The sequence below is a fragment of the Antennarius striatus genome, chromosome 3 (assembly GCF_040054535.1).
Source record: "Antennarius striatus isolate MH-2024 chromosome 3, ASM4005453v1, whole genome shotgun sequence".
In the NCBI taxonomy this organism is placed as follows: domain Eukaryota; kingdom Metazoa; phylum Chordata; class Actinopteri; order Lophiiformes; family Antennariidae; genus Antennarius; species Antennarius striatus.
Genome location: NC_090778.1, coordinates 17706773 through 17723584, shown reverse-complemented (window position 1 = coordinate 17723584; position 16812 = coordinate 17706773). Strand labels below are relative to the sequence as shown.

At 38.3% G+C, this 16812-nt stretch overlaps 1 protein-coding gene across 1 annotated transcript in view; it reads right to left on the bottom strand.

Annotated features, from left to right (window-relative positions):
- Positions 1–10228: 10228 nt before the first annotated feature.
- stpg2 (sperm-tail PG-rich repeat containing 2) overlaps positions 10229–16812 on the bottom strand; it is a 65044-nt gene continuing 58460 nt past the window's right edge. The window contains exon 13 of the mRNA XM_068311505.1: positions 10229–11116. The gene's annotated coding sequence lies outside the window, so the exon portion shown is untranslated. The remainder of the gene's footprint in view (positions 11117–16812) is intronic.

Below are 16812 nucleotides of genomic sequence, written 5' to 3'. Positions count from 1 at the left end.
AGTCAGTGAGTGTCTCCTTGTCTGAATAATAATGTACAGCTCTGAATGGGAAAATAAGAGAACCATCAAACCAACCAAAATCGAAAGATTTCAAGTCCTAACTTTTTTTCTGTACATATTTAGTTTTGAACTAATATATTGTATGTGTAGAAAATTTCCGGAGCACATTTTTCCTTTATCATAAAAATCCACATAATATGAACATCATGAGAGCTGTTGCTGGGTGATGAAAACTAGAGACAAAAATCAAAAAATTTCTAACAAGATTCAAGGGAAAAAAAGATCAATGATAGCACATTAATGGTTCTACTTGTCAAAATAAAATTAATAGATGAAGCTGAAGATTTGTAGAAAATTGTAATGATAATTAGACCAGAAAGCTCCATCGATCCCCTGTGAGGAAACTCATTTGCCAGGTTATCAACAACATAGAATCTGTATTCACAGCATATAATAAATAACACCTATGGTTGAGCAATATGACTTCAAATCAATATCATGATTTTATTTTCAAACTTTCAAATTTTACAAAATCAAAATGTAGAATCTGGAATACTGATATATAGTGGATTTATCAATCCATCCATCCATTTTCTGTCATCGCTTTATCCACTGCAGTGGGTTGCGGGGAGCTGGAGGAGCTGGAGCCTATCCCAACTGGCTCAGGGCATCAGGCAGGAGAAACTCCGGGCACAATGCCAGTGCACCGCAGAGCCACACAGAGGACACAGACAACCAAAGCACACACACACTCATTTCTACGGTCAATTTGGGACCGGCCAATTAACCTGAAGCACATGTTTTTGGAGGTGGGAGGAAGCTGGAGAACCCAGAGAGAACCCACGCAGACACAGGTAGAGCATTCAAACTCCACACAGAGCAGAACCCAGCATCACCTTTCTGTGCGGAGACTGTCACCCACTGCCCACCGTGCTACCCCATAGTACATTCAGTGCATTTCCAAAAGTCTGTGGTCAAGACGTGTTTAATCTCACTTGAAGGTGGCCAGCACAATCTCTGATAGTGTGGCTAGATCTGGTTTTCCTCAAGGGTAGTCACCCTACTATGTAGTCAGTGTCAATAGTTCCTAAGACAGAATGATGATACCATAGTACCTTGAAATACTGTATCAGTTTAATTCATTCTGTGACTGAGTTCTTCAGTCAATCTACTCATATCTCAAACTAATTCTCCCCATTTGAATTAGATAAAATAATTTTAATCAATTCCAGCCTTTTAAAAAAGCCCAAAACCTCTCTTAATTATAGAAATATAAATATCAATCAATAGACATGTATACTTTACCTATGCATAGTTAATTATATGTAAGTTACGTAAACGACAAGTCCACGATGCACTGGTGCTGTATCCAGAATGGTATCCCCCACCTCTTGCTAGTAGTCCATTGGGATATACTCGAGCAACCCCTGTAACCCGCACAGCGGAAGAAGTGGAACAAAATGGATGGATGGTTGAATGGATGGATGGATGGATGGTTGAATGGATGGATGGATGGATGGATAATAAAGTATGAAAAGAAATGCAAAAGTCACAAGCACACACAAGCTACATCTTTACTCTGCAGAAAACACGTGGGAAAGAACAAGATGCGGTCTCAGCTAATGTTGTACCCATCCACCAACTAGGGGCAGTATCCCGAAGCATGAACTTGGATTTCCACTCCTATTTCAAACAAAAATATGGACGGATTGTATCTCAAAAACCTCGTATGTTGAGTCACTCGTATTTCAAGTTACTGTATATGGTAATAAAGGGTTGTGATCCATCATGGTAGAGTGCTGTTTCCACTGAGGTCTCTAACGTCTACTGTTCCTGATGTTTAGTTTAGTTACTTTAGTTACTTTTGTAACTTGAGACAAACTTATCACATGTAGACCCATATCTAGTTTTCTATCCTCTCTTACATTAACATGATGTGGTTAAAGCCAATTACTGAGCACAGCTTTCTGATTACCTAACAGAGCTGAGTTGTTTTCAACACAAAATTTGGTGTATGGGGATAGATCTACTTTAATTAACATTGTGAAACAGGGCATTTTCCTAAATCTTCCCTTAGTTTTGGAAGGACCAAGAATAATAATAATAATTATTATTATTATTATTATTAGTATTAGTATTAGTATTATTAGTATTAGTATTAGTGATATTATATAACATGTAGATAAAACTTGAGACATATTATGTTCATCTACAGTAAAATTGAGAAATAAATTTGGTTGTGTAGCCTTAGCACCTGAAATGTAAGAGTAAAATCAATATATTTATTATCTTTCATTTCCCCTATCTATGTTTTATATGTTTTATGTGAAATTACGTCAGGGAGCCACCTTTTATGTTTCATTTGTCTTTACAATAAGTCTACAGATGTGGGATTGTTGAACCGTGAAGGAGGTTAGTGTTTTACAATCTTTTTAGTCAGTCCTGTTTTGAAGTACAGTAATTCACAGTGATGCTGCCTCCCAACGGGGCAGAGCATATAAAAACCACACTACCTAAATTTAACGAGAAAAGGTTAAAAATGGTTCCTGCTGATATCATTGTATGAAGACCTCTTCAAGAAAAACTGTCTCAACATTGCCTCTCTTCTTTTTCCAATCAAACAACTAGACATGGGCGGCACGGTGGCGCAGTGGTTAGCGCTGCCGCCTCACAACACGGCGGACCAAGGTTCGAGTCCCGCTCTGTGTGGAGTTCGCATGCTCTCCCCGTGTGTGCGTGGGTTCTCTCCGGGTTCTCCGGCTTCCTCCCACCTCCAAAAGCATGTGCTTCAGGTTGATTGGCCGTTCCAAATTGCCCGTAGAAATGAGTCTTTGTGTGTGGCTCCGCGGTGCACTGGCGTCGTGCCCGGAGTGTCCCCTGCCTCACGCTCTATGCCGCCGAGATAGGCTCCGGCTCCCCGTGACTCCCCGCTGTGGCGGATGTAGGGGTGGTAATCTGAAGATGACTGACTGACTGACAACTAGACATCAATAGAGTAAGACTGAATATTCCCAGTCTCTTGACCTTAAATGAAAAAACCAAACTTCTGAAAACAATTATTTGTTCTTCCAAATCAAAAACTGTATATAACAGCAGCTGACAAATGTTAAATCTTCCTTTCCATTTGCCAAGCGATTGCCTTGATTACATAGACCCAGTAGAGCAGCATCACTACAAACTTAAACTTAACTTGTTTTCCCTATTAATGGAATTGGAAAACACAGACAAAAAATAATGACAGCCTGAACATAAGGAGTAACCACAACTTTTCAGGCTGTGCAAATGACCAGCTTCAGAGTTTGTTATCATGTAAGCCTATCAGTACCTTAACAGCTCTTGAACCTCATAAATATAAAAGCAGATAGCTGGGCTGCAGTCCTCAGGATTATTATTACGTTAGAAGATGGGTCTTGTTAGTACCAGAAAAAATTAACCTAACCAAACCCCAGGTTTGACTCGTTTACAGTTGGCTTAGGAACATCTAAACTAACAGTAATGGGATCAATCAGTCAGCTAGTCAATGCCCATTGGGATAGTAACATCTGTAGTACTAGATAGTTAGATAGATATGTACTTTAATAATCCCGGAGAAAATTACTGTAGTAGTGCCCACAGAAGTGGTTTAATTTTTCAAAATAATTTAAAGCATACATACATACAAACAAAATAGTGGAGGCATTCACAAAACAAATATTTGCAGTACCTATGAGAACAGTTTGAGTCCATATGTAATGTGTCCACACGTCTGTCCATCAGTCTAACGGAATGTGTCTTATATTCTGTAGGTGCTATGAGACGTACAGCTGAAACAGACAACGGGTCACAATGTCAAAGAGTTGCTTCCCTGGTCAGATCATTAAATTTCCAGGTGCCTAGAAACACCTGGCTAGGGGGGAGCAATGGGTGGTCCCACATCAGCTATTATTATTGCAAATGCTGTGTTACAGCTGGTTGGGGTAGTGGAGGGCAGATCCCAAATCAGATCATTAATACCTCCTACACGAATGAACCGCAGATGGGGAGGAAGATAAAAGGACAGATAAGGCAGAGAGATAGTGAAGCACATAGGATGATAACTTTTGAAACCTCTTCTCTCTCCTCTCCTCTAAACTCCAGTCCATTTCCAGTACAACTTTTTATTTCAACATCAAATTCTCCTTTATTCCTGCCATTTTGAAGTGTTTGTGCACATACTACTTAATCTCCACACTTTGCTTTGCTTTATGCAAATGATCACAAATAACTAATAATGTTGACATTGAATCAATGAACCAACATTATATTCCCAGTTTTGGTGTCATTTTATCAGTGATTTAAGCAATCAAAGCTTGTCAACCATTTACACAGAGGCCACTGGTGTCACACTGTACACACATAAACTGCTGCTCCTGGTTGTCAGCAGAATGACACATATACTGTTTTAGATTTTTCACCTGTCATGTCCGTTTTCCTGCAGTAGATGAGCCATATGTTAAGAAAGGCATAGAGTCTATGCCATATAAAAACTAGAAGCCCATTCAGTAAAAAGAAGAGGTTCAAGAGGCTGAAGTGAAGGCTGAAATTGAAGTGTTTAACCAATCTACCAAGTTTCATGAAAAGCTATCAAGTTGTTTATAATCTACATTATTGATATAAAAAATAACTATCAGACATTGATTTTTAAAAAAAGTGATCCACTCGGTTAATCGGGATTCACTATAAAACTCTGGTTTCTGCCTTAGCGTCTTCCCTGCACTCTGTCCAGTTTTATGGTAGTCTGTAGACGTCTGCATGACATTGAGCTCTGCTGGTGCTGGCATCCAATATAATGTGCTTGTGAGACAATAAAAGAGTTTAGGTAACCGATCTTTAAATGTGATGTAAAAATATGACCTATGTAAAAGTAACAAACCTAGAGTTATGCAGCTTAAGTTGAAGTAAACAGATGTAATAATATAGAAACATACAGTGTATAACTGGTGTTTATACACTGCCAGGTTGAACTTTTTACAAAAATTTACATGTTCTAACTAAAATGGCAATAACAGCTCTTAGAGGGACTAAAGAGGTTCAATGAAAGTGTCTGAGTGGAAGTGTGAGTGGCTCATGATAAAGATGGAGATGGAGTGTATCTGAGAGAAAGAAGAAATGGGGGGAGGGTGGGGGAATAAAAGACAGACATCAATCTTCTCTGTGCCCCCTGTGGTCTGGGGTACCTGTCCTGTTTCTGACACCAACAAAGCCAAGCCTTGTGGGTAGTAATCAATCAGTCACACTTTAAAAAGCTGGCGGAACTAAAGGATCTGTGGCTGTTAGTGTGTGTTTGTGTAACTATTTGAGTGTGTATTACAGAGAAGGGGGAACATTACGCAGGTAAGGGATGAGTAGAAAAGGAGATAATAGAGTGTGGGGGGGTGAGATGAATGAATGAAGCGAAGGAAACGATTAAAACAATTACAGCTAAAGAAAAGGTGAACTTAACAAAACCTAGGTAAATAAGGGAAATGGATTTACTGTTTCCCGTCTGATAATGTCTGCAAAAGTGCTGCAACACTTTGCCATTTCCTCCAGGGAATGCCATCTAGATACCCACTCAGCCAGTAAGAAAGTAATGGCCAAACATTGTCCTGCTTCTTGAAAGCCAGTGTTGATGGGCTCAACACCAGCTATCAAAGGCTTGAAAATAATCAGCATCAGATTTTAATCATCCAGCTGCCATTTGTCGGCCTATGACAGCAGGGCAGAGAGTTAAATGTGACCAGCTCAACTTAGCATGCTGGTTAGTTATGTGTACAAGATACATCAAAATCATGCCAGACTTAACATGAAATTGGAATTTGTAGTCCCTTTATTTACCGCTCCACTCAACACCAGAGGGAAAATGTTTTGAAGGCGGGGTGACACTTCAGTAACTGCAAATATTGATCCATTCATGCAAAAGCATGATGCTTGCACAATTTCATCATGTGGGATGCATGCAAATATTAGCAGTGTTGGGTGAGTTCTGGTGCTCACTTTAAACGTGGGCACATGATATTAACACACTATGACAACACTATTACAACATAAAGACGAAGCCTTATCAGTTGTCAAAATATGTGTGTGTGTGTGTGTGTGTGTGTGTGTGTGTGTGTGTGTGTGTGTGTGTGTGTGTGTGTGTGTGTGTGTGTGTGTGTGTGTGTGTGTGTGTGTGTGTGTGTGTGTGTGTGTGTGTGTGTGTACCTCAGATTAACCGGCATTTATGAAATATATAAAGAAGTAAGTTGATGAGGTGGACTTAAGTTTAACTACAGGGGATCAGTTCCAGTATCGGTCATGTTTCAAGTGACCAAAATATTACATGTTAATTTATATTTAATTTTAATTAAATACATTATGGTGCGTCTGGTTTTTTTTAATATATTGACAGTGCAGCACTTTGGAAATCTTGTGTTTACGTACTGAAGTGTGCTATAGAAGTAAAGTGGATTGGACTGGAAGATTCATTAAGATTGTGTTTGGCTAGTTTTGTTTAAAGCACATCCCATAAACGTCACATACATTTTATTGAATTACACATAGAGACAGTCTTGCTGTTAGGATCACATTTTAACATTATAAGAATGTACAACTTTGCATGGCTTCATCATTAAGTTACATATTGAAAAAAAAATTCAATCAGCTGATTTGGAAGTGGCCCTGTGGGAACTTCTTTCTAGAATTGATTAATTTTTTACAGGATGACTAAACATTTATCAGTGTACAACTACAAAGAATTAGATTATTATACCATGAAATACCTATAATAGTAACAAAAGATTCATATTTCAGCGAATTTCACATTCCATAGACTAATTACCTGTTCTAGGAGCTGCACTTCATTTATGCACTTTTTTTCACTTTTTTTTTCTTTTGTCTTTAGAAAAAAGTTTGGTCTTATTTAAACAAGCAGTCTCTGGATTAACAGCTCAATAATAATTTTTTAAAAAAGCTGATAATTAAAATAAATATTAGAAAAAAGACCGTCAGATATTTGTGGTACTGTGTTCTGCTGAGTGATGTCGTTTTAGATCACTCTTGAAGTCTCCTTATATACCCTTATTCATCTCCCACTAGAACATCAGACCTCCCAACTGGAGTCAACAATAACCTAAACCTCGTAAATCACCAGGGATCTCCATTGAATTAACTCTGCAGCCAGATCAAATCTAGCATAATTGGTTACATGCATTTTGTTGATTAATTGTATCTGCAAGCTGTAATAAAGTAACAAGCAGCACAAGAAGAGCACATCTTTGTTTTCCCAATTCCCTTCCTCTGTCTTTACAAATGACTTGACAAATAAGATACGCTCTCCTTTCTCCTTTTACTGTCAGTCTCTCACTCACTTCTCATTTTTGATTGTTCTTCCATTCTTTGTCTCGGGCGTCTGGTAATAGGTCTTTCCACCACCACCTGATTTTGTCTTATTATCTTCCTCTCTGTCTATCTGATGCATAGGCTTTTAAGAATGAAATCCTTTGCAAAGCCACACAACTGCCCATTCTAATGAAGAAAATCACATTCCTCTTCACTAATCCCAAACCCTCCATCAGTGGAAGCTACTCAAATGTCGCCTTTATTTAGAAGAATGCTACCGTGTTGTGAATAAGGCCATAATTACTGAGTACTTTTTAGATAAACAGCCACCAAATCTTTTATGCCAAAGACACAATATGAATCTGTGCTACAACAATGGATAACTATTTCAAACTTTTTGAATGTTCAGCAGAAACCAACTTGTCAGAAATGGACAAAAAGCTCAAATCTTTTCTTGACTAGATCGTTACTGTTGTTATTAGTCATGTCATGTTGTTAGGCATGTATGCACTGCAGTATGAGACACCTCTGGTGACTTGAGTTGCAACATGCACACTTATTTTACCAGTAAATACTGCGCCCGCTTCTCATGCCCGGTGCCACTAGGATGAACCATAAACTTGAGGTTTTACATTTGAAAAAAAAAAACATTAATACTGTAGTTTATGCACACTCGAAGGTAAAACTTATGGACTTCCTCCTTAATCTCAGAATCATTGTGTAGCATATATTGTAAATTGGGAGTGTGTTGTCTTTTCCTGACACTGTAAAGAAGATGTCCTCACCAGTAACAACAGGAATGGCCCTGTAGTTCACACTTTGTGGTTCCAAAGAGGGCTGACTCTTTGTTGTGAACAGTCATGAGCTTGTTCTTACTGGAGGGTTCTAAACCAAAAGCTGTAGTCCTTTGGATGCTGTGCTTAAGTCACTCAAAGCAAAGTGGCTCCACATAGCCAGTTTTATTCATTGATTCTACTTTCAATACTGCATTTTTCAATGACCAATAAAATTAATTATCACATATCAGCCTAATAAACTGAAATAAAAAAATTCCAAATTCAGTAGACAGCATCATGCATAATAGGTGAACCTAAGTAAACCACTAGGCCATCTGTGCCCCCCATCTTTGATATTCTATTTTATGTTATGTGGGTGTCCTGTGGCAGTTTTTAGGATTGTGGCTGTGATGGATTAAATGTTACTGTATTTGTTTTAGAATAAACCGTCATGGATAGCAAACACCAGAAGCAAAGCAGTGGTTGTAGTGGCTCAAAAAGGGGCAAGTGCCTCACACATTGCCAACCCCGAAGTTAACGTCTGTAATGTCCATTCTACACAATCTATCTCATTCCAATATAACATCTATTTTTTATCAGAAGTCTGTCCCAGAACCTGCCCATTGAATGAAAGGTCCACTAACTACAGGTTTACAAGTTCATGTGAGAAACCCTGTGTGGCATGGGTTATCCAGTAATTATAGGGGGGGGGATGTTTCAAAACTTACCAAGTTATGTAAAGTATTGCAGAAAACAAATGTTTAGTTCAGTTCAGAAGAAAGTAGCTCTGATCCCGACTTTAAATTTTATAGTATTTCACTAAATGAATCTGGTAATTGTCTGATGCAAAGTTGCGGCAGTATCAGTGAATTAAAGCCTTCGGTTATCCACCTTTGCTTTTTGGGATGAATGAAAATCTGCCTAAAACTGGCTGAAATAATGTGTTTACCCGCAGCATTACTTAAGGGAGCAGGTGGAATATTAACAAGTCAGACGCCAAATAGAACAAAATGATTATTTGTGAGCCAGTACAATTGCAAATGAGTGAAGTCCTCGCTGCCAATTGCAGCTAGGATTGAATGGATAGTAAAGGATAAAACAGAAATATACATACCATCATACTCTATTATTTTGGGTGTCAATGTTACAACCATGTGATTAAATGAGTATAATGTTGTTACTTCCAGCTTTTATTTTGTTTCTGCTTTTTATAATCAATTTTTTTGATGTACTGGACCAAAAACCACACTGGATAAGATCACAAGTTAAATGTATGTTAAATGGTTGAGTGTCCTGCTAAATAAATTGCTTTCGTTAATCTCTTTGAGACCTATCTTAAAACTCCATTTTAGAACTCCTTCAGACTACTATTTAAAGTCCAAAAGCTGAGACCAAACAGAAACTAATACTCAAGGTACGTGTCTGTGTGAGCCAGGAGTTAACTGCAGCTCAATGTATGTAAATACAGTGCTTTCAAATAATTAAATTCTGTCAAGAGGCTCAAAAAAAATCTGGCATCATCTACTGCCTTATAAACATTACTATATTAACATCATGACAAATTAAATTACATATTTATCATGTGTATGGTTATATGTCCCTTGTTTAGTCATATTACGCAGTCCATTCCCCTAGCCATCATTTAACAGCCAAGTACCAGGGCCAGTAACCAACATCCATCAAAATATCAGTCTGTTATCTAACCTGGAGATGCACTGCTGTTACTCTAATGAGCACTGCATGGTTTGACACAGCTATAAGAAACAGCCGTATCTTTGTACCATCATCACAAACAGGCATAGCAGTGTTGTACTTCGAAAGACAAGTCTTTGGTGAGATACCATCTTCGCCTCGAATAAAAGCTTTTAGCAGACCACCCTTCTCCATTTTTGTCTCCAAATTCCTCTTTGGTAACGTCAAATCTGTGCGGGCCTGTTCACTGCTTTTTCACTCTTCTTTTAATGTCTACCTGTAGATCGGAGACAAACGCAGACATTTGATGATCTGTGGAAAAGATTGCAGGAGAATTACGTCTGTGTTCTTGTATTTATTTATTTATTCAGATTACTTTCTTTTTTCCAGACATGTTATTACAACAGATTTTACTTTCATCAGTGTTGAGACATCAGCAACATCATCCGAAAAGAAAAAAAAGGGTTGATGGGTAGAAGCCATTGGCTTGTAAGGTTCCCGTCCCCTAAATCAACAACATCTCTCTCATTACAGCACATTGTCAACCAATACATACTTTGCATGTCACAAATCAATTTCAATCATTTTATTCTGGTACATTGTTGTTTTGATCCGTCCATTTAGTCCAATCGGCGTGCGTCTTTGCACACCTCTTTGTCAGTTCTTATTCCTGTCAGTTCTTATTCCTTTCAAGGGTTGTTTACTCCTAATCACTGGCTTCAGCATCACGGTTTCTGGCCTTCACATCCAAACACTTTCCCCATTTCTCCAGCTTTTGGGTGATATCCTCCTTGAGCCGAGCATCGGACTCCTCATGCCTGTCACTCATTCTGGCTATGGCTTCATTCAGCATGATGGCCATAGCCTCCTTATACACCCTGGCCGTTGCCTCTGCTGCTCGGTCGGTATCCTCTTGTGCTTTGGTTTGTTGTAATCCCATTTTTCTCAGCTTGCGGTGCAGCATGAAAACACCAAATCCCAATGCTGTTATCCCGATTGTCATGGTGGTGAAGATGTACACATCCCCGACGTCCTCCACATCCAGTGGGGCCAGACACATAGTTTTGAAAGTATCCCAGCTGTCCAGCATGTAGCCAGCCAAAAAAGTCCCATCTGGACAATGGCGCTCACCAGTTCCGACAGGTCTGGTGGAAAAAATTCTGTCGATCGCGTTAACTGACCAGCTCAGCAGATTCATCTTGGTTAGAATAGAGTCTTTTGTTTGTAACATAGTGTCTTATGTAGTCTCCCAGCCACACAGTGTCCTTGTTTACTTAGCTTCCTTTCCTTTCCACTTTCATAGCAGTATCTAAGATTAAAAGATGCATCTGCTACAAAACGAGAGAGAGAAAGACAGAGAGAAAAAGCTTGAATCTATTGGTGTATATGCACAAATGAACAAAGGGTAAAAGTAGAGATATAAACAATGTGGCTGCAACACTGCTTGAAAACACCATCCATCTTCTTCTTCTTTTCCTTTCGGCTTTTCCCTTCAGGGGTCGCCACAGCGAATCAATTTCCTCCATCTAGCCCTGTCCTTTGAATCCTCTTCTCTCACACCAACTACCTTCATGTCTTCCCTCATTACATCCATAAACCTCCTCTTTGGTCTTCCTCTAGGCCTCCTGCCTGGCAGTTCAAAACTCACTCACTTTACATTTTAATTCATCGTTTTATATGTGAAAGAAACAGAAGAGCATGCAAACCCACAAAATCATGGACCTGCACATGAGGCTGATGTATGAGCTATCAATTCTCAGTCAATACATTGTTTTCTTTGCTAAATAAAGGTTGTGTTCAGTCTAAATGATGCTGTAGTTATAATAAAAGTTGGTATTTACACAACAGCATGAACAGTCATACATTTTTAATCAAAGTACAATAAAGAAAAACATACATATACACACTGTGTCTGAACAAAAACACTTGCAGATCGATGAACAGCAAATGATGTTCGCAGTTTTTAATTGGTGATTCAAAAGGTACGTATAATTTTACATGTGTTCAATGCTGTTTTACAATCTTGTCGTGTTAGTAATTATATTTACCTCCTACCTTTTGATTATTTGTTGTGTGTTGTGAATCAGTCAAGCAAAGCATCACATTCCATTGGAATGGAAAATTAATTATTTGTGATGCCTGGAAAAGCAGCAAAAATGTTTTCTATACTACATTCTACAAGATCTGGGCAATCAAACTATATTGACACGTCCACATTGTAACATACATGTATACATGTAATTTATAATGATGCTCTGCCGGATCAGTGTAGATCCAGTAGTTGCCAATGGAAACCCATCATACAGCATGCACAGTCTGCATCATCTAGGGTCTCTCCTCCTAATCCACTATGAATCATTGTATAACACCTACTACTAAACATGCACTGGAACCAAAGGTCATAAGCTTTTCATGGAACATGGTTTGTTAAGTAATGTATGATTAAAACATATGCAGATACAGAAGCAGAGTATCACTGGAAATAAAGAAATTAAATGATAATGGATAATTGATCATTTGGGATACAAAGTTGAGGAAATAAACATTCCAAAAAGAAACTGCCGTCTGTCATGATTCAAGGTTTAGTGTTCTTTATTGTGGTACATGTCTACAGTAAATTATTGATGAAGGTTATATGAGTTTTATCATTATGATTACAGACACAGTTTTCTTTTACTGTCAACCATAAAATCATCTTCAATCACAAGGACATACAAACATATTCATAGTTCAGGACAAGTGCAGCTGGAAGAGAAACAAAATCTAATTCCCAATAGCAGAATGAATTACTTAGAGAGGGGGAAAAGAAAACAATACCTACAACAAAGCTTAGTTGTGAAACGATGAAATCACTTGACCTTCAATGTCTCTAATGCCTTGAACCTTTTCATGCCAGCACTGTCCATTACACTCAAATAGTGAGATGGGGAAATGGATTCATTTCACATTTCCTCTCAAGTACAAACTGCTTTGCCTTTCTACAGAAACAGCCATGTAGTAATCTGCTGCAAGCTTCAGAAAATTACTTTCCGATTTCTTCAGGACACATTTTGCAATGAGGTGGACATAGGATTAGAACTAATAAGAGAGTTTCTGGGGGATACTGATGCATGTCTACACATGGAAAATGAAATTTACCAGTAAAAATGTTTCCTTTTTTTTGTCTTCACTGTTCACCAAAGAACGATATCATCCACCGCTTCAGTCTGATCATTACAGAGGCTCCTCTCCAGTAACAGATACAGATGGCCAGACTGTATTGCTTGTAATTGTCCCATATGCATCACCCTTGCTGATTCTTCCAATTCCTACACACATTCTTTTTTTTTCTGCTCCATTCACTTACTGAATTTCTGTATTCTGTTTCTCTGTGATCTGAAATCAAATGACTCTCACTGAGGCATCTGCGCTGTGCTGACACATGCTCACCTCTCTGCTGTTTATCATTAATTAATGATTTCCTACACCACCTGTTTTCATCATTTTTATTATTCAGTCCTCTGAGCCTCCCTTAGAAAATGACATGACTTATTTGTTGTTCAGTCTCAACATGTGAACTAAATTGATCTTGGTTTTCTCCTGAAGAGTTCCATCTATCACACGTTCTTTTTTTTTTTTTATCCAAATGACAGATGAAAGTCCACACAAGCTGGAAATCAAAATGTTCACGCATGATGAATGATTAAACATACTTTTCCTAACATACAGGATGTGTTTGCAGTAATGACAACTGCAGTAATGATACATAAATTGTTTGGTTTCCTTGGAGAGCCAAAAAATTTTTTGCAAAGGATGCACGACTCAGTATATGCTAAACAAGATACTGTTTCCATCATTTTGTGTCACAACAAACTGGCCTGGTACAATCCCTGGGAAGATTTTATAATCGCACTCAGATGAACACAAAATACTGCAAATGAAATCAGACCTCCATTCTTTAACAGCAGTTTCTTGATGAGGAAAAACAGAGCAAGAGCAGTGGGAGTGCCAACAACATGCGGGAAAAAACAGACCACTGATTGTAATGGTGCCAGTGATGGAAAATACAGCAGCATTTTTTCAAAAATAAAAGCACATACTGTGAACACTATTACAGCAGCAACACATGAAAAACAAAACTGGTTCTATTAGGAAATTATCTTTTAGCAATTCTGATAATTATCATTTTTTCCAAGTAAAACTATCGAAACAGTTTTTGTATTTGGCTTTTACTGACCCATTAATCAATACAGAAATCTGTTGTTTCTTCATCACACACCTTTATCAGTTTTAATCAGTTCTGCTAAGACTAGCAGCATCTTGGTTGTTAATCAAGACTTATTTTTCCTCCATGTTTTCCTTATAAAAATATCCTGTTGGAGAAATGAATGGCTTAATCTTGAATCATAGTTTCCAATAAAATGTTAGCAGACTATAAATATAATTGAGCTGATTATCTGGAGTCTAAAACCAGACGCTTTTAAAGGAACTGAGATTCTTGTTCATTTAGGGACAGAGATGAAATCACACTACTCTATCTTCTAGGGAAAAGGCATTAGTGTAACATCAAAAACTTAAGTTAAATTCCATTAATGTCATGCGGATTTGGTCATTGCTTTGATTTGAAGCTTTCGATACAAATAAATTACCACTTTGCATAATTTGCCATCATATAAAAGGCCCTGCTGTTTGAGGATGTACCCTGATAATGACACTGAGATTAACAAAGCAAAAATGTGAAAAAGAAATCTCAAATCTAATTTTGACCTACCCAACCCTGATGGGGAAAGACAAGGGAAGAGGTTCATAAGAGAGTGGGCAGAGGAAGCTAGAGCACATGTAAATTCAATTGAGATGGAGAGAGAAGTCCAGTTGGCAGAAAGTGAAAGAAATAGAAATATTGAAAGAAAGAAATATATCAGTGGTTCGTAAAAGAAATTATATACTCTGATAAGATAGAAAAAAGAAAGTGAAGCAAGACAGGCAAGGGTGGGTGGTGAGGGAGCTCTGAAGAGGAAATCAGCTGCTTTCTAATGGGCACTGATTACATCTCCTCCTAAATGTCAAGTACATTTCCATTTAAAGTGCCTTGCTGCTTAAAGGCATGAAGAGAGGCACACCCAGACCACACAAAGACACACACACACACACACACACACACACACACACACACACACACACCCATGCACACGTCTGACATATGTCACAGTCCACAGATGCACAGGCTCAGAAAGTTATTGCAAACAGCATGAAACCAGAAACAGTTGACTTCATTTAAGAAAACAAAAGTAAAACTAAAGACATTTATGTATGTGTCACATCTTTATGCATCCATCCTTGTAGTTACTAGTACCAAATAACACAGTATCCAGTGTACACCTTAGGCTCATCAATAAAACACTCACGCATGCACACTTCTTTATCCCTCATTTCAAGCAGCCCTCAAATCTGCTCTTAACCAATGAGGCGTGTCTTTTCACTGGGGTTTGGTAATGACTGCCAATCAGGATCAACATAGCTGTGCCCAACAGCAAAGACCAGGAAGATAAATGAGTGTCCCCGAGGTCCCATGCTGCACTGGAGCCAACAAAGCTTAGGGACAGATTCAATATGTCACAATAACATACACATGAAAAAAACCTTGGGGTGTCTGGTTGCAAACGGTCTTGGCCGATTGCAAAACATGGGTTGTCAGACTTTCTCTTATTCTCTCATATATGCACAAGATACCCACGAGCATTCATTTGAGTATAGTCCCCAAAATCTGGAGAAAAATACAGTCTCTAAACGCATACAGTGTTGGGGGGGTGGCAACTCTTCTTTTAGAGGGTTCAGTTAAAGTAGCTCAAATTAACCGAAAAGACTCACAAGTCAGAAGGGATCATGGACACGTAAATTCAAATGGAGCAAAGTGTTTGTGAATGGGGTGACATGACAGCTATTAATATTAAAGTGAGGCTAAGAGTTAAATAAAAGCACAGAGGTCATTAGTGAAAAACAGCTAATAAGGACTAGAGGAACAGAAGAGAGAAAGATTTACAGATAGAAGATGTGTCCAACTTATGCGATTTGATGTCTGAGAACCATTTGAAGATTAAATGGTCCAAATTCTAGGTGCGGACCGAGGCAAAGAAGATAAACATTTGTGCCCTCTGAAAACTGTCAGATTTGCAATGACAATGGCCCCTTCTAGCACCTGTATGAGAGCTGGATGCCATTAGTTTGGACAGTCAGACAAGGGAAATTGTAAAAAGACAAGCGAAAGAAACCATTCTGAAAAGAATATGAACAAAACAAAACAAGTAGGCTTTTTGCCTTGGGATCTCCAGTTTCATCATTACCACATCTATTATTTCTTATTGCACTTGTGATGATTGCTTTGGAGGCCCACCTCTTTTTGCTGCTAACCTACTCACAAGATCTTGACAAAAACTAACAACTGTATGAACCTACCTGTCGACAGTGGATAAGCTAGCCGTTAACATTAGCAACAACCAAATAAAGCGAACTAAGTTTAAACTTAAAGTGCCTTTAAAAAGGCCTACATTTTCTCTCTGCTGTTAATGTTTAATGACATTTCCATTTCAGAGTGTATCTCCATTGTCAAAGCTGTATTTCTGTAGTCATCTTTTGAAATCAAAGGATTCAAATTCACCTTCACCTTGAAAGATGTTGGTGATACCATTCACACATTGGTTAACAGTAACCTGTCATTACAATAGACAGAGAGAGGTCTTCATGAAATGTATTCAATGTAATTAATGCTGATGGCTATTTTGGATAATGAATTGTGAATATATTTATAGCTTTCGCTAAGCTTCAATTGTCAGATTAATCTGAAAATACATTCATTTACTATAACCTCTTATCTTTTACAGGTTCCCCAGGGAGCTGTAGCCCATCCCTACTGAGATCGGGCAAGAGGGGGAACATCCTGAAAAGGTCACCAATTCACAATAGGGCTGGGGCATTACAAGACAATCAGCCATTCAAACTGACATTAACACCTTTGGAACATTCATATTCACCAATATGGCCACAGTGCATG